The sequence below is a fragment of the Dendrobates tinctorius genome, unplaced genomic scaffold (assembly GCF_039654945.1).
Source record: "Dendrobates tinctorius isolate UK_male_01 unplaced genomic scaffold, ASM3965494v1 ptg000276l, whole genome shotgun sequence".
NCBI lineage: Eukaryota > Metazoa > Chordata > Amphibia > Anura > Dendrobatidae > Dendrobates > Dendrobates tinctorius.
In genome coordinates, this window is record NW_027361943.1 from 338,479 (window position 1) to 364,543 (window position 26,065).

The window sequence follows — 26,065 nt, forward strand, 5'->3', positions numbered from 1 at the left end:
GAACGGCGGAGAGGTAAGGATATTGTTGCTTGTTATTTTATTTTTTGCAGGTCATGGTTTTATTTTGGAATAGCAGAGCAATAAAATGTGGTCAAAAACTTGTTGTCTTTATTTCATTAAAAGACTTTTTAATTACCGTATTTTCCACTTTGTAAGACGCACTTTCATTTGCCCCAAATTGGGGGAAAATTGGGGAGCGTCTTACAACCGGAATATTGAAAAAAAAAGGGATTTTTCTTACTTTTATGTTGTCGGCGGCGGCTGTGGAGCGGGCGGGCGGCCTGGGCTGGATAGCTGGACGAAAGCAGGGCCATCGGTGGGGCAGTGCAGGAGCTGGGGAAGGCAGCGCGGCTTCTCCAGTGTTCGGGCAGTACAGTGCAGGCCGGCGCCATTGCACTTCCGGTATCCGGAGTTTCCGGTTTCCGGAATAAGCTCCAGTGCCTGTGCTGTAGCAGGACTTCAATAAAATGGCCGCCAAGCCAGCGCATGCGCAGATGGAGCTCGGTCAGAGCTCTCGGTCACAGCACTCGGATCATGCGCTGACTATCTCAATGAGCTGGCAGCAGGCAGGATTCTGGGCTCCGCTGCACACGGAGCCCTAAAGCAGAGGAGGGAGAAAAGCATGTTTCTCCTCCTCCTCTGCAGGGATGGATAGTGATTGGTGGAGGGAACTGTTGCTGAGCTGCCTCCACCAATCAGTTATCTGTCCTTGCACAATATTAATGTTGCACTTACAGTATTTCCACAAGCACCAGATCCTTGGGAGAGGTGAGCACACATTGAAGGGAAGCACACCCCCTATCATCCTTCAGAATATACTGTACCAATGGGTGTATTCTGACGGATGATGGGGGTTGAAGCCATATTTGGTGTAACACCAATAACTCCGTCATCCACAGATCCCCCATAACAGTTCGTCACCACAGATCCCCATAACTGTGCGTCATCACATATCCCCATAACAGTCCGTCACCACATTCCCCATAACTGTGCGTCATCACAAATCCCCATAACAGTGCGTCATCACAAATCCCCATAACAGTGCGTCACCACAAATCCCCATAACAGTGTGTCACCACAAATCCCCATAACAGTGCGTCATCACAAATCCCCATAACAGTGCATCGCCACAAATCCCCATAATAGTGAGTCATCACAAATCCCCATAACAGTGTGTCACCACAAATCCCCATAACAGTGCGTCATCACAAATCCCCATAACAGTGCGTCGCCACAAATCCCCATAACAGTGCGTCATCACAAATCCCCATAACAGTGCGTCGCCACAAATCCCCATAACAGTGCGTCACCAAAGATCCCCATAACTGTGCGTCACCAAAGATCCCCATAACAGTGCGTCACCACATTCCCCATAACAGTGCGTCACCACAGATCCTCATAACAGTGCGTCACCACAGATCCTCATAACAGTGCGTCACCACATTCCCCATAACAGTGCGTCACCACAGATCCTCATAACAGTGCGTCATCCACAGATCCTCCTAACAGTGCGTCAAATAATATTTTGCTATTTAATTAAAGTTTTTTGCACACTATTTGGCTCAAAATATTTGTTTTCTTATAGTCCTCTTCTAAGATCCAGGTGCGTCTTATAATCAGGTGCGTCTTATAAAGCGAAAAATACGGTAATGTCTGTGTGTGTTTTTTAACCCTTTACTAGTCTAGGGTTAATAATGGATAGGTGTATTATTGACACCTCTCCATTATTAATTGGCTTAATGTCACCTTCCAATCGCAAGGTGACATTAAACCAATAATATTATCCCATTCGCCACCACTTCAGGGCAATGGGAATAGAGAGGCTAAGTTCCAGAAAAGGCACATCTTATAGATGCGCCTTTTCTGGGGTGTCTGGGGGCAAATTTTTATAGCCAGGGAGGGCCTAAAACAATGGTCCCTCTCTAGGCTAATAAACTATGCCCTCAATCACTGGCTTTCTCTCTCTGGTTGCGAAATTTGCTCAGGACCCCACTCATTTTTTTCCGGGAATTAACCCTTGAATTTAAGAGCTACAGCTCACAAATTTGAAACACAAACACTACTAACATTTTTAGTCAGGGACATATAAAAAAATAGGGATATGCAATGGTTTACTATATGTAAACCATGTCTCATATCCTGTCAGGTTCTGAAATGATTTGACAGAAGCTGGCAAATGAATTACCTGCTTTTGTTCTATCTTACTGTGCCAAGTAAATAAATAAATATATATATATATATATATATATATTATATAAAGCTCAAAGTGTGTATGTATGTGTGTATGTATGTACAGTGGGGCAAAAAAGTATTTAGTCAGTCAGCAATAGTGCAAGTTCCACCACTTAAAAAGATGAGAGGCGTCTGTAATTTACATCATAGGTAGACCTCAACTATGGGAGACAAACTGAGAAAAAAAAATCCAGAAAATCACATTGTCTGTTTTTTTTTCATTTTATTTGCATATTATGGTGGAAAATAAGTATTTGGTCAGAAACAAAATTTCATCTCAATACTTTGTGATATATCCTTTGTTGGCAATGACAGAGGTCAAACGTTTTCTGTAAGTCTTCACAAGGTTGCCACACACTGTTGTTGGTATGTTGGCCCATTCCTCCATGCAGATCTCCTCTAGAGCAGTGATGTTTTTGGCTTTTCGCTTGGCAACACGGACTTTCAACTCCCTCCAAAGGTTTTCTATAGGGTTGAGATCTGGAGACTGGCTAGGCCACTCCAGGACCTTGAAATGCTTCTTACGAAGCCACTCCTTCGTTGCCCTGGCGGTGTGCTTTGGATCATTGTCATGTTGAAAGACCCAGCCACGTTTCATCTTCAATGCCCTTGCTGATGGAAGGAGGTTTGCACTCAAAATCTCACGATACATGGCCCCATTCATTCTTTCATGTACCCGAATCAGTCGTCCTGGCCCCTTTGCAGAGAAACAGCCCCAAAGCATGATGTTTCCACCACCATGCTTTACAGTAGGTATGGTGTTTGATGGATGCAACTCAGTATTCTTTTTCCTCCAAACACGACAAGTTGTGTTTCTACCAAACAGTTCCAGTTTGGTTTCATCAGACCATAGGACATTCTCCCAAAACTCCTCTGGATCATCCAAATGCTCTCTAGCAAACTTCAGACGGGCCCGGACATGTACAGGCTTAAGCAGTGGGACACGTCTGGCACTGCAGGATCTTAGTCCATGGTGGCGTAGTGTGTTACTTATGGTAGGCCTTGTTACATTGGTCCCAGCTCTCTGCAGTTCATTCACTAGGTCCCCCGACGTGGTTCTGGGATTTTTGCTCACCGTTCTTGTGATCATTCTGACCCCACGGGGTGGGATTTTGCGTGGAGCACCAGATCGAGGGAGATTATCAGTGGTCTTGTATGTCTTCCATTTTCTAATTATTGCTCCCACAGTTGATTTCTTCACTCCAAGCTGGTTGGCTATTGCAGATTCAGTCTTCCCAGCCTGGTGCAGGGCTACAATTTTGTTTCTGGTGTCCTTTGACAGCTCTTTGGTCTTCACCATAGTGGAGTTTGGAGTCAGACTGTTTGAGGGTGTGCACAGGTGTCTTTTTATACTGATAACAAGTTTAAACAGGTGCCATTACTACAGGTAATGAGTGGAGGAAAGAGGAGACTCTTAAAGAAGAAGTTACAGGTCTGTGAGAGCCAGAAATCTTGATTGCTTGTTTCTGACCAAATACTTATTTTCCTCCTTAATATGCAAATAAAATGAAAAAAAAACAGACAATGTGATTTTCTGGATTTTTTTTTCTCAGTTTGTCTCCCATAGTTGAGGTCTACCTATGATGTAAATTACAGACGCCTCTCATCTTTTTAAGTGGTGGAACTTGCACTATTGCTGACTGACTAAATACTTTTTTGCCCCACTGTATGTGTGTGTGTATGTGTGTATGTCCGGGATAGGCATCCGCACCATCGCAGCTACAGCCACAAAATTTGGCACAGTCACACGTCTGGACCCCGAGAGCGTCCTAAGCTATGTTGTGAGGCGAAATTTTAACCCCGCGCGTTCCAATTCACCAAACAATTTTGCCCCTATCTACATACTGGGGGGAAAAGTGTGTGCGCGTCAAGCCCCGCCCCTCATTATGATGTCACAATGCCCCTATTTGCATACTGGGGAAGCAGTGTGTGCGTGTCAAGCCCCGCCCCTCATTATGATGTCACAATGGCTGCCATGGCGACGCTGATGTCATCAAAGGTTGCACGCCCCACCGCCGCTCATTATGATGTCATAATGGTTGACTATGGATTGGAGGATGTGTGTGAGTATATGGGCACCGGACTATGGAATGGAGGATATGTATGATGGGTATATGGGAACGGGACTATGGGATGGAGGATGTGTGATGGGTATATTTTTGCACTGGACTATGGGATGGAGGATATGTATGACAGGTATATGGGCATGGGACTATGGGATGGCGGATATGTATATGGGCACGGGACTATGGGATGGAGGATGTGTGATGGGTATATGGGCATTGGACTATGGGATGTAGGATATTTTTGATGGGTTATGGTCACGGGACTATGAGATGGCGGATATGTATATGGTCATGGGACTATGGGATGGAGGATGTGTGATGGGTATATGGGCACTGGACTATAGGATGGAGGATATGTATGACGGGTATATGGGCACGGGACTATGGGATGGCGGATATGTATGATGGGTATATGGTTACAGGACTATGGGATGGAGGATATGTATGATGGGTATATGGACATGGGACTATGGGATGGAGGATATGTATGATGGGTATATAGGCACGTGACTATGGGATGGAGGATATGTATGATGGGTATATGGGCATGGGACTATGAGATGAAGAATATGTATGATGGGTATATGGGCATAGGACTATGGGATGGAGGATATGTATGATGGGTATATGGGCATGGGACTATGGGATGAAGAATATGTATGATGGGTATATGGGCATGGGACTATGGGATGGAGGATATGTATGATGGGTATATGGGCATGGGCCTATTGGATGGTGGATATGTATGATGGGTATATGGGCATGGGACTATGGGATGGAGGATAATTATAATTTGTTATAACTAACCACAGTTAGTTACTATGCCCGGGCAGCGCCGGGCTCTTCAGCTAGTATATATATAAATTATATGTATATAATAAAATATAATTATATATATATATATATATATAAAATATGATTATATATATATCTAAAATATAATTATATATATAATATAATTATATACATATTATATTAAATATAATTATATATATATAATATACATACATATCATATATAAAAGATATATATTATATATACATATAGCATATATATTTAAGCTAGACATATTAAATATATATATAGAGAGAGAGAGAGATGTCATTGACAAATACAATTAGTGTAGTGTTGCTGTCTCTAAATTATAGGGGGACCCCACACCATATTGTTCCTTGAAAAAATCATTTATTAATTAAATACATGTCTACAATTTAGAAACAACACTAGACTAATTGTATTTGTCACTAACATATATATATATATATATATATATATTTGATATATATTATATTGTGATTATACTAGCTGAAGAGCTAGTATATTATATTTTGATTATATTTACATGATATATATTTATATATTAAATATATAATATCTGTTATATATATATCATATATTAGATATATATTAATGTTATATATATCTATGTCTTCAATATAATATATTATATACTGTATATATATTATTTTATGTATATATGGTATATACAGTGGGGAAAAAAAGTATTTAGTCAGTCAGCAATAGTGCAAGTTCCACCACTTAAAAAGATGAGAGGCGTCTGTAATTTACATCATAGGTAGACCTCAACTATGGGAGACAAACTGAGAAAAAAAAATCCAGAAAATCACATTGTCTGTTTTTTTTTTCATTTTATTTGCATATTATGGTGGAAAATAAGTATTTGGTCAGAAACAAAATTTCATCTCAATACTTTGTGATATATCCTTTGTTGGCAATGACAGAGGTCAAACGTTTTCTGTAAGTCTTCACAAGGTTGCCACACACTGTTGTTGGTATGTTGGCCCATTCCTCCATGCAGATCTCCTCTAGAGCAGTGATGTTTTTGGCTTTTCGCTTGGCAACACGGACTTTCAACTCCCTCCAAAGGTTTTCTATAGGGTTGAGATCTGGAGACTGGCTAGGCCACTCCAGGACCTTGAAATGCTTCTTACGAAGCCACTCCTTCGTTGCCCTGGCGGTGTGCTTTGGATCATTGTCATGTTGAAAGACCCAGCCACGTTTCATCTTCAATGCCCTTGCTGATGGAAGGAGGTTTGCACTCAAAATCTCACGATACATGGCCCCATTCATTCTTTCATGTACCCGGATCAGTCATCCTGGCCCCTTTGCAGAGAAACAGCCCCAAAGCATGATGTTTCCACCACCATGCTTTACAGTAGGTATGGTGTTTGATGGATGCAACTCAGTATTCTTTTTCCTCCAAACACGACAAGTTGTGTTTCTACCAAACAGTTCCAGTTTGGTTTCATCAGACCATAGGACATTCTCCCAAAACTCCTCTGGATCATCCAAATGCTCTCTAGCAAACTTCAGACGGGCCCAGACATGTACAGGCTTAAGCAGTGGGACACGTCTGGCACTGCAGGATCTGAGTCCATGGTGGCGTAGTGTGTTACTTATGGTAGGTCTTGTTACATTGGTCCCAGCTCTCTGCAGTTCATTCACTAGGTCCCCCGCCCCTTTGCAGAGAAACAGCCCCAAAGCATGATGTTTCCACCACCATGCTTTACAGTAGGTATGGTGTTTGATGGATGCAACGCAGTATTCTTTTTCCTCCAAACACGACAAGTTGTGTTTCTACCAAACAGTTCCAGTTTGGTTTCATCAGACCATAGGACATTCTCCCAAAACTCCTCTGGATCATCCAAATGCTCTCTAGCAAACTTCAGATGGGCCCGGACATGTACAGGCTTAAGCAGTGGGACACGTCTGGCACTGCAGGATCTGAGTCCATGGTGGCGTAGTGTGTTACTTATGGTAGGCCTTGTTACATTGGTCCCAGCTCTCTGCAGTTCATTCACTAGGTCCCCCCGCGTGGTTCTGGGATTTTTGCTCACCGTTCTTGTGATCATTCTGACCCCACGGGGTGGGATTTTGCGTGGAGCACCAGATCGAGGGAGATTATCAGTGGTCTTGTATGTCTTCCATTTTCTAATTATTGCTCCCACAGTTGATTTCTTCACTCCAAGCTGGTTGGCTATTGCAGATTCAGTCTTCCCAGCCTGGTGCAGGGCTACAATTTTGTTTCTGGTGTCCTTTGACAGCTCTTTGGTCTTCACCATAGTGGAGTTTGGAGTCAGACTGTTTGAGGGTGTGCACAGGTGTCTTTTTATACTGATAACAAGTTTAAACTGGTGCCATTACTACAGGTAATGATTGGAGGAAAGAGGAGACTCTTAAAGAAGAAGTTACAGGTCTGTGAGAGCCAGAAATCTTGATTGCTTGTTTCTGACCAAATACTTATTTTCCACCATAATATGCAAATAAAATGAAAAAAAAACAGACAATGTGATTTTCTGGATTTTTTTTTCTCAGTTTGTCTCCCATAGTTGAGGTCTACCTATGATGTAAATTACAGACGCCTCTCATCTTTTTAAGTGGTGGAACTTGCACTATTGCTGACTGACTAAATACTTTTTTTCCCCACTGTATATATGTCTTATAATAATAATAATAATAATAATAATAATAATACATAATAATACATTTTATTTCTATAGCGCCGACATATTCCGCAGCACTTTACATTTCAGAGGGGACTTGTATAGACAATAGACATTACAGCATAACAATAATCACATAGATCATAACAGATACCAAGAGGAATGAGGGCCCTGCTTGCAAGCTTACAGTCTATGAGGAAAAGGGGAGACACGAAAGGTGGGTGGTAACAGTTGCCCTGATTGTATGGACCAGCCATAATGTTAAGTGTGTAACAGTACAAACACAAAGGGCTAATGGATGCATAAAGCATGTGGTAACATGATGCGGGGAACCTGGCTATGGTAAAAACTTTTGGCTGTGTCACACAGGGGTAGATTAAGTTAATGTGTTGAGGCGGTAGGCCAGTCTGAATAAATGAGTTTTCAGGGCACGCTTAAAATTGTGGGGATTGGGGACTAATCGTATTGACCTGGGAAGTGCATTCCAAAGAATTGGCGCAGCACGTGTATAGTCTTGGAGACGGGAGTGGGAGGTTCTGATTATTGTGGATGCTAACCTCAGGTCATCAGCAGAACGGAGGGCGTGGGTAGGATGGTATACTGAAACAAGGGAGGAGATGTAGGGTGGTGCTGAGCCATGAAGAGCTTTGTGGGTGAGGGTAATAAGTTTGTACTGGATTCTGGAGTGGATGGGTAGCCAGTGTAATGACTGGCACAAGGTAGAGGCATTGGTGTAACGATTGACGAGGAATATGATTCTGAAAACATCAAAAAGAGGAAAAAATCCTCCAAAAAATTCAGACACAAACCAGACAGTCCTAAATGCATCTGCACTAATACAAGGTGCAGCGGACCCAAGCAAAATGGCAGCTGCACAGGTGCATAAATGCCAAATGAAACAGCCAGCCTACAATCATCAATAAATGAGGTTTATTGTACTAACAGAAAATGTGCAATCTGCATTTTAACAAAATTTGACCGGTGCAAAAGTATGGGCACCTCAACATAAAAGTGACATTAATATTTCGTAGATCCTCCTTTTGCAAAAATAACAGCCTCTAGTCGCTTCCTGTAGCTATTAATGAGTTCCTGGATTCTGAAGGTATTTGTGACTATTCCTGTTTAAAAAACAATTCCAGTTCAGTTAAGTTTGATGGTCGCCGAGCATGGACAGCCCGCTTCAAATCATCCCACAGATGTTCAATGATATTCAGGTCTGGGGACTGGGATGGCCATTCCAGAACATTGTAATTGTTCCTCTGCATGAATGCCTGAGTAGATTTGGAGCGGTGTTTTGGATCATTGTCTTGCTGAAATATCCATCCCCTGCGTAACTTCAGCTTCGTCACTGATTCTTGCACATTATTGTCAAGAATCTGCTGATACGGAGTTAGAATCATAGAATCATAGAATCGTAGAGTTGGAAGGGACCTCCTGGGCCATCTGGTCCAACCCCCTGCTCAAAGCAGGATTCGCTAAATCATCCCAGTCAGATGTCTGTCCAGCCTCTTTTTCAAGACTTCCATAGAAGGAGCACTCACCACTTCTCGTGGCAGCCTGTTCCACTCATTGATCACTCTAACTGTCAAAAAGTTTTTTCTAATATCTAATCTGTGTCTCCTCCCATTCAGTTTCAACCCATTGCTTCTAGTCTTTCCTTGTGCAAATGAGAATAAAGTTGATCCTTCTACAATGTGACAGCCCTTTAGATATTTGTAGACAGCTATTAAGTCTCCTCTCAGTCTTCTCTTTTGCAAACTAAACATTCCCAAATCCTGCAACCTTTCCTCATAAGACAGGGTTTGCAGACCGGTCACCATTCTGGTCGCTCTTTTCTGAACTTGCTCCAGTTTGTTGATGTCTTTTTTAAAATGTGGTGCCCAAAACTGGACACAATATTCCAGATGAGGTCTGACCAAAGAGGAGTAGAGGGAAATAATGACTTCACGTGATCTAGACTGTATGCTTCTGTTAATACATCCTAGAATTGCATTTGCCTTTTTTGCTGCTGCATCACACTGTTGACTCATATTCAGTCTGTGATCTATTAGTATACCCAAGTCTTTTTCACATGTGCTGTCACTTAGCCCTATTCCTCCCATTCTATATATGCTTTTTTCATTTTTATTGCCCAGATGTAGTACTTTGCATTTCTCCCTGTTAAAAACCATTCTGTTAGTTGCTGCCCACTTCTCCAGTTTATTTAAATCTTTTTGAATCCTCTCTCTCTCTTCTCTAGTATTAGCTATCCCTCCTAGCTTTGTGTCATCAGCAAATTTAATCAGTTTACCCTCAATTCCTTCATCTAAATCGTTGATAAAGATGTTGAACAATACAGGGCCCAGGACAGAGCCCTGTGGTACCCCACTTGAGACATTCTTCCAACTGGATGTGCAGCCATTTACGACCACTCTTTGGGTCCGATCACTAAGCCAGTTATGAATCCACCTAACAGTTGCCTTGTCCATTCCATACTTAGTCATTTTTTCAATAAGGATTGTATGAGAGACTTTGTCAAATGCTTTGCTGAAGTCAAGATATACTATATCTACAGCATTTCCCTGATCCACCCAATCAGTGATACCGTCATAGAAGGAAATTAAGTTAGTCTGACATGACTTATTAGTTACAAACCCATGCTGACTCTGTTTAATCACTTCATTCTTATCCAGGTATTGACATACATGTTGTTTAATAATTTGTTCAAAGTTGAATCCATGCGACCCTCCACTTTAACAAGATTCCCAGTGCCGGCATTGGCCACACAGCCTTAAAGCATGATGGAACCTCCACCAAATTTTACTGTGGGTAGCAAGTGTTTTTCTTGGAATGCTGTGTTTTTTAGCCTCCATGCATAACGCCTTTTTGTATGACCAAACAACTCAATCTTTGTTTCATCAGTCCACAGGACCTTCTTCCAACATGTAACTGGCTTGTCCAAATGTGCTTTTGCAGACCTCAGGCGACTCTGTTTGTGGCATGCTTGCAGAAACGGCTTATTTCGCATCACTCTCCCATACAGCTTCTCCTTGTGCAAAGTGCGCTGTATTGTTGACCGATGCACAGTGACACCATCTGCAGCAAGATGATGCTGCAGGTCTTTGGAGGTGGTCTGTGGATTGTCCTTGACTGTTCTCACCATTCTTCTTCTCTGCCTTTCTGATATTTTTCTTGGCCTGCCACTTCTGGGCTTAACAAGAACTGTACCTGTGTTCTTCCATTTCTTTACTATGTTCCTCACAGTGGAAACTGACAGGTTAAATCTCTGAGACAACTTTTTGTATCCTTCCCCTGAAAAGCTATTTTGAATAATCTTTGTTTTCAGATCATTTGAGAGTTGTTTTGAGGAGCCCATGATGCCACTCTTCATAGGAGCATCAAATAGGAGAACTACTTGCAAGTGGCCACCTTAAATACCTTTTCTCATGATTTGATACACCTGGCTATGAAGTTCAAAGCTCAATGAGGTTGCAAAAGCAATTTAGTGCTTCAGGAAGTCAGTAAAAAGTAGTTAGGAGTGTTCAAATCAAGAAAATGATAAGGGTGCCCATACTTTTGCATCGGTCAAATTTTGTTTAAATGCAGATTGCACATTTTCTGTTAGTACAATAAACCTCATTTGAATCCAGAAATATAACTGAGTCCATCAGTTATTAGATATATGAAACTGAAATAGCTGTTGCAAAAACCAAAATTGTTATAAAGAAAAAAGGTTAACATTAATAGGGGTGCCCAAACTTTTACATATGACTGTATATTTTATATATATATATATATATAATGGATATATATATTATTTACATATATCTTTCAAATATATTACATATATTTATTATATGTATATATATTCTTTATATATTATATATATATTATATGCATCTATATATGTATTTTATATATATATCATATATATTATATATATTACATATATTATATATAATGTATCTATTAGATATATTACATATATATATATGTGTGTGTGTGTCACTGACATATGAATGTATTCTATGTGTATAGATCTAGTGTTTTGTGAGCTGTCAGTGTGATTTTACTAAACCCGACAAATGAATTTTCACCTAATCTACTATGTATCGCTCTATTAAATATAAATATATATATATGTGTCTCACTGACATATATATATATATATATATATATATATACACACACACCTATTCTATGTGTATACGTGAATTATATATTTTGCATTAGAACATGTCAGTGTGATTTTACTGTATAGCTGCATATGAATTACCGACTTTTCATCCATCCATCTGTCTATCTATCTATCTATCTATCTATCTAATATAAATACATATATGTGTGTGTGTGTGTCACTGACATGTATATATATATATCTATGTATTCTATGTGTATATATCTATTTTATCTATTCTTTTGTGAGCTGTCAGTGTGATTATACAGTATAGCCGCATATGAATTGCCGGCTTTTCAAAGGACACTGGTGCGTATAAATCGGACAGCACTCGCATGGTACGAGTGCTGTCAGATTTTTACACGCACCCATTGACTTGCATTGGCGATTTTCACCCGAAAAGTCCGATTTCGGCTGAGAAAAAAATCGCGAATGAGATGTCACACATTGAAAAACATTGGTCAGAGTGCAATTTTTGCATCAGTGAGTATGAGCCCATAGAGGCATGATGACAGCTCATAGGAGGAACAAAGTTCATTTTCTCCAGGGAGCTCAACTTTCAGTACGATGGCCAGGCACTAATACTAAAGGTATGTTTCCACTTGCTGGATTACATCTGGATTAGATGTGGGTTGAACGCTGCGTACAGTCGCAGCATTCAATCCGCAGCGTCCAGATGTTACAGCATAGTGGAGGGGATTTTATTAAATCCCATCTCCATTATGTGTGCGAACACGCGTTCGGTGGCCCTGCGTTTCTGTACATGGAATGCGTCTCCGCAAGATAAATAGCCTACTCTATGTATGCGATGCGGCGATTCCGGATGTGTTCAATGTATCACCACATGCGTACAGAAGGGGGTGCCGCTTTAGGCGGAGCGGGGTTTCTGCTGCGTCCAAAGCGCTGCAAGGATGCCAAGTGGAAACATACCCTAATACTATTAACCTGCAGAATAACTTCATATCCGCAAATTAATAGCCAATTATTCAACGTCACAGGTTCCCTTTTACCCCTTCACGACCTTGCAATTTTCTGTTTTTCGTTTTCATTTTTTCCTCTCCTTCTTCCAAGAGCCATAACTTTTTTATTTTTCAGTCAATATGGCGGTGTGAGGGCTTGTTTTAAGCTAATTTATTAGCTTAAAGAGGTGTGATTTTGAATTAAATTGTTTATTTTATCATGTGATGCACTGGAAAGCGGGAGAAAAATTTTAAATGCGTTGAAATTCAAAAAAAGTGCAATTCCACAATTTTTTTTTATTTTTCATTTACCATGTTCAATATATGGTAAAACAGACAGGACAATATGATTTCTCAAGTCAGTATGAGTACACAGATACCAAACATGTATAGCTTTTTTTTAATTTAGGTGGTGAAATAAGATTTGGAAACTTGTAATTAAAAATAATTTAGCTTGTGTCTCCATTTTCTGAGACCCTACCGTTTTCATTTTTTGGGATTTGAGTCTGCGTTAGGGCTTATTTTTAGCACTCTGAGCTGATGTTTTTGCTGATACCATTTTGGGATAGATATGTTTTAATCGCCTTTTATTGCATTTTATTGCAATGTTGAGGCAGCAAAAAAAAATGTTATTTTGGCGTTTTGAATTTTTTTTTCAGTACTGATTGAATTAAATTACTTTATATTTTGATAGATAGGACATTTCTGAACTCAGCAATCTAAAATGTGTATTTTTCTTTTTTTTATTGTTTTATTCTCAATGGGACAAAAGGGGGGTTATTTGAACTTTTGTGTCTTTATTTTTTTCATATTTTTAAGAACTTTTTAAAAAAATTTTTAATGCATTTAATAGTCCCCTTGGGGGGACTTAAATCTGCAAATGTCCAATCGTTTGTGCTATACACAGCAGGGATCATTTGGACTCATACTCCTGGCTGTGATTAGCGGCCTGCGCTCAAGGCATGGGTACTGATGAGAGCATGGAATGACTCGTCCCCTTCCTGCATTTGTTAAATGCTGCTGTCAGAGATAGACAACGGTATTTAACAGGTTAACATCCACAGGCGGATTTCCACTCCACCTGCGGCTGTTAAAGGCACATGATGGCTGATTAAATCAGCCATCACCTGCAGGGACAGATGCGGGCTAGTATCAGATGCAGGGACTCGACTTTTGACATACAAGTACATCACAGGTTAAAGAGATTTACAGGGGTACATCATAGGGGTTAAAGAGATTGTCTTATACTTAAAATGACCTTTGTAAATAACTATTTTTAATCCTTAAGCAATTTTGTAATTTTCTTTGTTTTAAAATTCCCTACCATTCTCCCTATATGTGTTTTCTTTACCTTTACTTCCTTTGAAGTTTCATTTGAGGGGAATCCCAAACGGGAAGTCACAGGAGGATGGCCCTACTATCTCTTCTCCCTTCTATCACCCCACCTGGAATAGGACATCATCAGGGGGTGCTGCGGTCACTACACACCTTAGAGCCATAATCCACAGTCACAAGGTTAGAAAGTTAGGCATAGCCATACTAACGCACACACTGCATTGCAGCATATGATTGCTAGTAGCAACTGATACACACTAGCATTTGCACATCTTAAGGAATTTTATACTATTTACATTCACTCTTGCTTTATTGCAGTTTTGTAACCACTTTCCTATTGATTGAGATAGATAAATTAAAAACCTGAAATTATTGAAATTATTGAAAAACCTGTATTCTTCCCTTGCAACATTTTATTAATATAACCAGTAACATTGCATAATAATTAGTAATTTACTGTTATTATTGTTTACAAGAAAAACTATTACTTAAAAATTTAATAAGATAATATTTACATAAGGAAGAGAAATTACTTATTAACGCTATAACTAAGGCTTAAAAAACCCTGCTGTAGCTGCAACACTATACACCGCTTTAGGGTGTATAGCATAGGCCACATTGATAAATACTATGGAGCTGCTGAGCTTTCACAGGTTTTGGTGTCCTTTGATATACTATGATTTCTTCTATATTAAAGACATTTTCTGAGACGTTTTCGTCAAGCACTGTAGCAGTCATATAGCCATATAAATCAGACCAAGATCGGACTGGCCTGCAGCTCTCCCGCTCCGAGTGTGACAAGTAAGAAAACACTGGAGCCATAGGCGGAGGAGGACATGACTTGGGGATGGGTGGACCTTTACTCCTGCAGCAGTTTTGGTATAGTGGTGTAGATTTTAAGCAAGAGTGATGTTGCTTTCAGAGGAAGAAGCACAGTATGTATGTGCCTGGTGGGTTACTGTCAGGAGGGTGGGGCTTATATAGAACAGGAAATCTGTCTCTCTCCCTCTTTCTTACACAGGATGAACAGGAGGAAGCGTTTCCCGCCCTCCCACCCTGTTTATGATCATTGTCCTAAGACGTTTTAATTATTGCTTGTATGATGAATGCTTTATTGTATTTTTGAAATTACCATTGTATATTTTGTTCCAGGTTCAATTTTATCATGGCTATAAAGAGTTAACAGCATTAACCTTCTAAGTCCAAGAGAAGGGCCATCCTTCAGCCATGGTTCCCTAGAGGTTTCCCCCCACAGGGGTTTTTGCCTCTCCTGAGCGCTGTAGGATGACTCTTTGTGAGTCGGAGGTTTGCCAAGTTAGTCCCCTTAACACTTTTGCAGGGACTTCTAGTTTATATGTTTACTAAACTGATTTATTAAAAAAAAAAGGTGTCAAATGTTAATCTATAACCCGTCACAGCTTTGCGATTTAGGAGTCAGGTGGAAGTTGCAGACAAGTTAAGGTGGACTCATTTTAACTAATAGAGGATGTAAAACCTCATGGTGGTGAACAGGCTCGGCTTTGGTGGCCAGCCTCAAGGACGTTGTAATGGTATCATCAATCAGGGGCGGGCACAGTGGTTAAGCACAGGAGTGAGGATAATAGGGTCATTGGTGCCCTGAAAGTTTACTGGCTCTGCTTGAATGGCAAGCCAGTGCGTGCCACCCCTTTATGGCTGTCTGTCCTGGTTCTGTATGTCAGACAGCTGGGGATATCACAGTACTTGTGAATCCCAATATACTAGCACTTCACCTGACTCCTACTGTGATTGTTTTAATCCTGTGATTTAAATAAAGCTGTGGCCATTTTGACAACCAAAATAATGTGTTGTGTATTTATTCTAGTGCCTAGGTTTACTGTAGTTATGGTGGTTTTAAGATGGAGTAGGGGTCCGTCCCATATCCATAAGTCAAGTTCACGTATTACTATGCAGCTGTCACGCACGGGTGGAAGACCCTCCAGCCAGTCCTTGCACTGTGTTCCAATCTCAGTCCAATTTATACAGCCATCAGACTGTGCCTTAACACTGAGTAATATACTTGTTGTTAGGCCAGACTCACATTAGCATACAGCAATTGATGCAAGGGCATTCGATGTGATATGCTAATAACACTTGGCTACAGCTTTGCTGCAAGCTATTGTGATCTGATCCTCTCACATTCGGTAATCGGATCACACATGAGAAGAGGGAGAGCTTAATCTCTCCATCTTCTTTATTGCCTGTCTCGGTATATCTTGTGTTGTGAGTTCATTTTCCCCTTCACCGTTGATGTCTGATGAACTCCTTCTGCTGGTGAAGAGAGGTAGTGAAATTGATTGGGTTGAGAAGAACCTGTCATCTGAACAGGTGGAGTCTGATTGGACACCCGGAATCACTGAGTGGATATAAGGCAGCCGACACCCTACAGGGGTGCTGGTGATCCTTTCTGCTCTGAGCTCTTGCAACCAGTTAGTCCTGTCTACTGAAAGCTAAGTTTTTGCTCTCTTATTTTTCCATGAGATTTTGTCTGTTTGCTTCGTGTTTTGTGTTCAGCCTGCCTTTGTTGGGACGGGCTGAGCTCCATTTTTGTCTCTGATCAGTTTATCTCTTTGCTCTGTTTTCAGAATATACCTGAGTGCTGATATAGTGATTTTGAAGTCTAGCGACTTCAGGGCCTTTTTCCCTATCAGACGGTTGGGACATTTTTGGTAGGGTTTTTTGTGGATTGCAGCCAGCATCTTTTTTGTCCTTTCCTATTTAGTTAGTTGGGCCCCATCGTTTGCTCAACCTGTCTTTCTGTCTGTGTTTGTGTTTTCATCTGCTTTTCACCAACAATACATGTTGGGGGCTGTCTATTGCTTTGGGGTCTGCTCTGGTGCAGTTTAGACTTCCCCTTTCTTTCTTTAGGCTTATTTAGTTCTCTGGCTGTGAACGAGGGGTCTAGGGCACCGTAGGAACCCCCCACGGCTACTGTTAGTTGTGAATAGGATCAGGGGTCTGCAATCCGATAGCTACCAACCTCTCCGGTTTTCTGGACTTAGCTTGTATTTTTGTTTTTTCCTCCTTCGGTGACTCATTCATAACAATCTTGGACTGCACTTGGATGACATTTTAGAGCAGTATAATGTTTTACGTACACCCTATGGCTTGAATGGGTGCGCGCCGTATGAGATACACTGCCAATGGCAGCATGCTGCAATTTTTTTCTCATGCTGAACCGACATAAGAAACTATTCCCAGATCTGCTCTGCCTCGTTGAAACTAGTCAGCACGCAGCCTCAAGTAAAGTAAGCAAATTGCACACATTGTGTCACATGATGCCCGCTCAATGTCAGTGCACAAATTGAGTTTTTGATGTGTTTTCGCGGTAGTTTATGTGCTCGGAAATAGGCCAAAAACGCTATGGAATCCTGAAGTGTTGTGCATGTGATCAGTAAATTTCCTTTGAGCATTTGCAGTGCATTTTGTTCTGCAGCATGTCAATTCTTTGTGCGTATTTTTATCATTTTCCACACGTTGACTTCAATTGAGTCAGTCAAATCAGCAGCAAAAAATGCAGGTATAAAAATGTTTGCGGATTTGCTGTGTTTTTGTTTGGTTTGCACTTTTACCGGCTTCCTATGATGTTTCCCACGCTGTCATTTGTGTGGCAGCCTGATAAACACCAGCATGATGGTTCTTATCGGCAATAACGTTACAGCGGGTAAGACCGTCGGTCAGAGCGCTGCAGGGTCATGCTGTCAGATGTCAGCGTGACCCCGCAGTGACTGTGACCTACCTGCAGTTAAAAGCTTACCACAAGTCAACAGGCATGGGCCGATGAGACTATTCCTCCCATCCGGCTTTGTCTGCTGTTGTGAGTTCATTTTCCCCTTCACTACTGAGGCCCGAGGAACTCCCTCTTCTGGTGAAGAAAGGTAGTGAGCCTGATTGTCAAACACCTGGGGCTGATGATGATGACTGGCTGAGTGGAGTTAATGACTGGATATAAGGCTGCCGATGCCCTTCTGGCCTGCGGGTGATTTCTCTGTGGACTTCTAGGAAACCAGTCTGATTCCTGCTCATCTAAAGCTAAGATTTCTGCTTTGCCTTTTTGCATTAGTGTTTTGTTTTCCTTGCTTTTCTGGATTCTGCCATTCCCTGCTGGGGTGAGCTGAATCTCCTTTTGCCTGTTGCTCTGTCTTCAGAATATTCCTGAGTACTGACATAGCTTTTTTGAAGCCTAGCGTCTTCAGGGCCTTTTTTACTGTCAGTTGTTGGCTCTTATTTTCATAGGGTTTTTCACGGATTGCAGACAGCAGCCTTCCTGTCCTTTCCTATCTAAGCTAGCTGGGGCCCCATCTTTGCTCAGTCTATCTTTCTGTCTGTGTTTTGTTCTTTCTTCTTGTTTCACCGTCATTATATGTTGGGGCCTGCCTTTTGCTTTGGGGTCTGCTCTGGGGCAGTTTAGATTTCCCTTTCTGTCTTTAGGCTATGTAGTCCTCCGGCTGTGATCGAGGAGCCTAGGGCATCGTAGGAGCCCCCCACGGCTACTGCTAGTTGTGTTGATAGGTTCAGGGGTCTGCAATCCGATAGCTGCCAACTTCTCCGGTTTTCTGGACTTAGCTAGCATTTCTATTTTTGCCTCCTATGGTGACTCAATCATAACAGAATCACCCGCCATACCGCAGATCCTAGGGTACTCAATTGCAGGAAAGAATTGTATAAAAAAAAAAAAAAGTGTGTATATTTTTTCCTCTATATCTCTGAGGCCGTAGGGGGAATTTTTTTTCTCTCAATGGAGATAAAGCAATTGTCTGATCGTGTGGAGCAGCTCGCTGCGGAAGTGCGGGGAATTTCCGCCTACCTTGCTCATTCACATGCTGCTGAACCAAAGATTCCTACACCTGATGTATTTTTTGGGGATCGGTCTAAATTTTTGAATTTCAAAAATAATTGTAAATTATTTGTTGCCTTGAAGCCTAACTCGTCAGGGAGCTCCGCGCAGCAGGTTAAAATTGTCATCTCTTTGCTGCGTGGCGATCCCCAGGATTGGGCGCTTTCTTTGAAACCAGATGATCCTATTCTGACTAATGTGAACGCATTTTTTCAGGCCTTGGGGTTATTGTATGACGAACCTAATGCCATTGATCAGGCTGAAAAGACCCTGCTGGCATTGAACCAGGGTCGTGATTCTGCAGAATTGTACTATCAAAAATTCCGAAAGTGGGCAGTACTTACTACCTGGAATGATAATGCCTTGGCTGCTCTCTTTCGGAAGGGGTTGTCAGAAGCCGTAAAAGATACTATGGTGGGATTTCCTGTTCCCTCTGGTCTTGACGATTCTATGTCTTTAGCCATTCAGGTTGATCGGCGTTTGCGCGAACGCAGAGCTGCACGAGAGGTGTTGCCACCTGTTGAACAGATGTCTGAACCTATGCAATGTGATAGAGTTTTTTCCAGAGAGCAGCGTCAGGAGTTCAGAAGGCGTAATAAGTTGTGTTTTTTCTGTGGAGATGCCTCGCATATTATTTCTGTCTGTCCTAAACGCGAGAAACACCTTGCACACACGTTTTCTGTTGGTGGTGTTCAACCTAAGTTTCTTCTGGCTATTACTCTGATCTGCTCCCTGTCCACATTTTCCGCCAAGGCTTTTGTGGATTCGGGAGCAGCTCTAAACCTAATGGACTTGGATTTTGCTAAACGTTGTGGACTTCCGATGACACCTCTGCAGACGCCTATCCCTTTGAGGGGGATTGATGCTACTCCTTTGGCTAAAAATAAACCTCAGTTTTGGACCCAGGTGGTAATGCGGGTCGCCCCAGACCATCAAGAAAATTGCAGGTTTTTGGTGTTACATAATCTGCATGATACTATTGTTCTAGGGTTTCCCTGGTTACAGATTATAATCCAGTTTTGGATTGGAAATCTGTGTCTGTGGTGAGTTGGGGTTGTCGGTGTGCCTTTAGTGAGGCTCCGGTGTTTTCCACCTCTCCTCAGTCGCATGATGTTCCTGATTATTTGACGGACTTTTATGATGTATTTAGTGAGAATGAGTCTGCGTCTCTGCCTCCTCATAGGAGTTATGACTGTGCAATTGAACTGAGCCCGGGGTGTAAATTTCCCAAGGGTCGGCTCTTCAATTTATCTGTACCCGAGCACGAGGCTATGCGATCCTATATTAAGGAGGCGTTGGAGAAGGGTCATATTAGACCATCCTCGTCACCCTTGGGTGCCGGTTTTTTTTTTGTAGCCAAAAAGGATGGATCATTAAGACCTTGTATTGATTATCGTGCCCTCAACAAAATTACTGTTAAACATCAGTATCCGTTACCCCTGATTTCTGATCTATTCTCCAGAGTTAAAGGTGCTTGCTGGTTTACCAAGCTTGACCTCAGGGGGCGTATAATCTTATTCGCATTAAGCATGGGGATGAATGGAAGACGGCGTTTAATACTCCGGAGGGACATTTTGAGTACCTGGTGATGCCTTTTGGGCTCACTAATGCCCCTTCTGTCTTCCAGTGCTTCATGAACGATATTTTCCGAGATTTTGTCGATAAATTTTTGATTATCTATCTGGATGATATTTTGATCTTCTCCAAGGATTGGCATTCTCATGTGGAACATATTCGGACTGTGTTCCGGATCTTGAGGGAGAATTCCCTGTATGTCAAAGGATCTAAATGCCTTTTTGGAGTACAGAGGATTTCTTTTTTGGGATTTATTTTGTCCCCGTCAACTATTGAAATGGACCCGGCCAAGGTACAGGCCATTTACGATTGGGTTCAGCCCACTTCTTTGAAGGCCCTCCAGAAGTTTTTGGGTTTTGCTAATTTTTATCGGAAATTTATAGCAAAATTTTCTAGTATTGCCAATCCATTGACTGATTTGACTAAGAAGGGTGCTGATGTGTTAAATTGGTCTCCGGAGGCTGTTTCTTCCTTTCAGAAGCTGAAGCGAAGATTCACCTCCGCCCCGGTTTTGCGGCCACCTGATGTCTCATTTCCGTTCCAGGTAGAGGTGGATGCTTCTGAGATTGGTGCAGGAGCTGTTTTGTCCCAAAAGGATCCTGTAACATCTAAAATGAATCCCTGTGCTTTCTTTTCCTGAAAGTTCTCTCCATCTGAACGTAACTATGATGTGGGGAATCGGGAACTGTTGGCCATGAAATGGGCATTTGAGGAGTGGAGACATTGGTTGGAGGGAGCTAAACATCAAGTTGTGGTCCTCACTGACCACAAGAATTTGATTTACCTAGAGTCGGCTAAACGCTTGAACCCTAGACAGGCTAGGTGGGCCTTGTTTTTTACACGTTTTGATTTTGTGGTTTCTTTTCTTCCTGGAACTAAGAATGTCAAGGCTGACGCCCTCTCTAGGAGCTTCTTTGCTGATTCTCCTGTGGTGACCAAGCCTGCTACCATCTTAGGCGAAGGGGTAGTTCTTTCTGCCATCTCGCCCGATTTGAGACGTGCTCTGGAAGAGTTCCAGGAGGACAAACCTGAGCGTTGTCCCAGTGGAAAGTTGTATGTTCCTGACCAGTGGAAGAAGAGAGTGATGTCTGAAGTTCATTGCTCTGCTTTGGCTGGTCATCCAGGTATTTTTGGTACTAGAGATCTGGTGAGTCAGTTTTTTTGGTGGCCCTCCTTGTCTCGTGATGTCAGGAATTTTGTGCAGTCCTGTGGGACGTGCTCCCGGTCTAAATCGTGTTCTCGCTCTAGTGGGTTGTTGATGCCTTTGCCTGTCCCCAAGAGGCCATGGACCCATATTTCAATGGACTTCATCTCTGATATGCCTGTCTCTCAAAGGATAACTGTTATTTGGGTGATTTGTGATAGGTTCTCTAAGATGGTTCATCTTGTACCACTCCCTAAGTTGCCGTCTTCCTCTGAATTGGTGCCCCTGTTTTTACAACAGGTGGTTCGCTTGAACGGGATTCCTGAGAACATTGTATCTGACAGAGGAGTCCAGTTTGTGTCTAGATTTTGGAGAACTTTCTGTTCCAAGCTGGGAATTCAGTTGTCCTTCTCCTCTGCTTTTCACCCTCAGACCAATGGGCAGACAGAGAGAACAAACCAGACCTTGGAGTCATATTTGAGATGTTTTATTTCTGCTGATCAGGATGATTGGGTTTCATTTTTGCCCTTGGCCGAATTTGCTTTAAATAATAGAGCTAGTTCTGCCACTTTGATGTCACCTTTTTTTTGTTACTTTGGGTTTCATCCTCGATTTTCTTCAGGGCAGGTGGAGCCCTCTGCCTGCCCAGGTGTTGACACTGTGGTGGAGAGAATGCACCAGATCTGGGACCAAGTGGTGGATAAGTTATCTCTCTCCCAGGAAAAGGCCCAGCGGTTTTCCAACCGACATAGGACCATTGGTCCCCAGTTTAAGGTTGGTGATATGGTGTGGTTATCATCAAAAAATATTGCTATGAAGGTGGCTTCTCCTAAGTTTAAGCCTAGATTTATTGGACCTTACAAGATTTTGGAGATTATTAATCCGGTCTCTTTTCGTTTGGCTCTTCCTGTCACATTTAAAATACATAATATGTTCCATAAATCCTTGTTGAAGAGGTTTGTTGAACCTATTGTTCCGGGTGTTGCACCTCCAGACCCTGTATTGGTTGAAGGTAACATGGAATTTGAGGTAGAGAAAGTACTGGATTCCCGTCTGGCTAGACGGAGACTCCAGTATTTGGTTAAGTGGAAGGGTTATGGTCAGGATAATAATTCCTGGGTCTCTGCCTCTGATATTCATGCCAAAAGATTGGTGCGTGCCTTTCATCGGGCTCACCCTGATCGCCCTGGTGGCGTGGTTGAGGGTTCGGTGACCCCTCCTCAAGGGGGAGGTTCTGTTGTGAGTTCATTTTCCCCTTCACTACTGAGGCCCGAGGAACTCCCTCTTCTGGTGAAGAAAGGTAGTGAGCCTGATTGTCAAACACCTGGGGCTGATGATGATGACTGGCTGAGTGGAGTTAATGACTGGATATAAGGCTGCCGACGCCCTTCTGGCCTGCGGGTGATTTCTCTGTGGACTTCTAGGAAACCAGTCTAATTCCTGCTCATCTAAAGCTAAGTTTTCTGCTTTGCCTTTTTGCATTAGTGTTTTGTTTTCCTTGCTTTTCTGGATTCTGCCATTCCCTGCTGGGGTGAGCTGAATCTCCTTTTGCCTGTTGCTCTGTCTTCAGAATATTCCTGAGTACTGACATAGCTTTTTTGAAGCCTAGCCTCTTCAGGGCCTTTTTTACTGTCAGTTGTTGGCTCTTATTTTCATAGGGTTTTTCACGGATTGCAGACAGCAGCCTTCCTGTCCTTTCCTATCTAAGCTAGCTGGGGCCCCATCTTTGCTCAGTCTATCTTTCTGTCTGTGTTTTGTTCTTTCTTCTTGCTTCACCGTCATTATATCTTGGGGGCTGCCATTTTGCTTTGGGGTCTGCTCTGGGGCAGTATAGATTTCCCTTTCTGTCTTTAGGCTATGTAGTCCTCCGGCTGTGATCGAGGGGCCTAGGGCATCGTAGGAGCCCCCCATGGCTACTGCTAGTTGTGTTGATAGATTCAGGGGTCTGCAATCCGATAGCTGCCAACTTCTCTGGTTTTCTGGACTTAGCTAGCATTTCTATTTTTGCCTCCTACGGTGACTCAATCATAACAGTCTGCTATCACTGATAAGAGTGAAAGCAGGAGTCGCTGATGGGAGGAAAAACAATTACATGCATATTCAAATAAAAATAAAAAACACATTATACTCACCTAACACCAAATCCCTAATGCCATCATCTTGTAGAAAAAATGTAAAATAAAAAGCCACATATACTCACCTTAACACCCAATCCTCGATGTCCATGTCTCCTAGAAAAAAAATCAAAAATAATAAACCACCATATACTCACCTAACCGCTGTAATCCACATAAACCCGAGTGTCCCACTACAATTTCAAGTGTAGAACAGTCAAATCAAGAGATGTGACTGCTCTATCTGGCCGCTGGCGATACACTAACAGTAGGTAATCGCTCCTGCAATGTATCACTGAGCTGCCGTGAGAGAGGTCACTGGAGTTCATCAGCTCTCATGCAGCAGTGGTCCCGTAAGGGAGATCACCGGACCTAATCAGCTAATGAACTCCGGTGAACTCTCTCATGGCAGCTCAGTAATACACTGTGGGAGCGACTACTTCCTGTCGTGTAGCACTGGCTGTCTTTGAGAGCAGTCACTTCAGTCATCAGGATCGTCGTGGGACATTATGGATTATCTTCTCTGCAGATTGGTGAGTAATATTGTGGTTTATTATTTTATTTGTGTTGCAGGAGACGTTGGCTTCAGTGGATTAGGCGTTCAGTGAGTAAAGTTTAATTTAGATTCAATAAAGGAGTCTGAAGTCTGAATCATTATTTAAAATAAAGGACTTTATTCTGGGTGTGTGTGCTTTTATAATATCACTATGGGGTTAGTAATGGGGACATCTCTCCATTAGTAACCTGTGGACTTGAGGTCACCTAACAATACAAAGGTGATATCACCCCATTTGCCACTGCTACAGGGAAGAGCAAGGCTAAGCGCCAAATTTGGCGCATCTTATTGATGTGCCTTTTCTGGGGTGGCTGAGAGCTGATATTTTTAGTCTGAGATAGGGCCAATATCTATTGCCCCTTACTAGATTATTAATATCAGCCCGAAGCTGTCTGCCTAGCCTTTGCTGGTTAGATTTTATAGGGGGACCCTATGTCAATTTTTTCTGGGGTCCCCCTGTAAACTAGCCAGTAAAGGCTAAGCAAACAGCTGCGAGCTGATATTAGCCTGGGAACCTTTATGGCTATTGGCTCCTTTCCAGAATATTAACTTCAGCCCTAAGCCGTCGGCTTTCCCTCTGCTGGTTAGGAAAATTACGCAAGAGCCCATGCAATTTTTTTTTGTAATTACAAACTGTTGTTTGGTTACTGCCTATGTAGATTGATTCTGTTAATGCTCCTACATAGGATGGTGACAATGTGTGTGTAGGTTTGTGTGTGTGTTTGTGTTTGCTTATCAGCTTAGTAATGAGGGTATTGGGCTGACACCTTTTCATTACTAAGCCTAGGGCTTGGTGTCAATGACAGCTGCTGACACCAAGCCCTAACCCCATTACCCTGATACCACTGTATCAGAATGAAAAAGGTGATGTTGAAACAAGAAATTACATCACAAAATTTTTTTAAAAATATTTCTATTTAGCTCAAAAAAGCCTTCATTGCTGTACAAAAACGCATGCAAAAAACACATACAAAAATGCGGCAAAAAATGCACCAAAAATCACAGCAAAATGCAAGAGATGCAGAAACCTTGCAGAAATTTCTGCAAGCAAATACTCAACATGTGCACATAGCCATAGGGTTCCACATACTACAGTGCAGCCAGGTTCATATCACGTCTGTATCCCCATTCAATCAGCAGAAATACTGGGCCCTTTAATAATACAAAAGCAAGGTAGCCACACACATATTCAAGAACTGAAATGTAAGAAAATAGAAGGGAAAGACACAATTTTCCTAGAAGAGGAGTATAGCCTCAGTTCATACTTTTCTTTGAGAGTGAGTTTCCACATAGTGCATTCCTTGCGCTTTGGATGGAGTGGAAAGCCTGCTCCGCCCAAAGCCCCGCCCCGTTCTGTACGCACTGTGATTCCAGATGTGTTCATTTGGAATCGCCGCATCGTATACATAGAGTAGGCTACTTACCTTGCGGAGACTGAGTGTTGCGTTCTAAAAAGATGCGCTGCATGTCCGGTTTCGGGGGTGTGTCACCTGCGTATTAGGATGCATAGTGGAGATGGGATTTCATAAAATCCCCTCCACTATGCTGTAACATCTGGATGCTGCGGATTAAACACTGCGGCTGTACGTAGCGTTCAATTCGCAGCAAA

The 26,065-nt window shown here is 42.1% G+C and overlaps 1 protein-coding gene across 1 annotated transcript in view; it reads left to right on the top strand.

Annotated features, from left to right (window-relative positions):
- The window catches only part of LOC141072555 (tyrosine-protein kinase JAK3-like), a 635,207-nt gene that overhangs the window by 70,201 nt on the left and 538,941 nt on the right, over window positions 1-26,065 (top strand). The gene's annotated exons all lie outside the window — the stretch shown is intronic.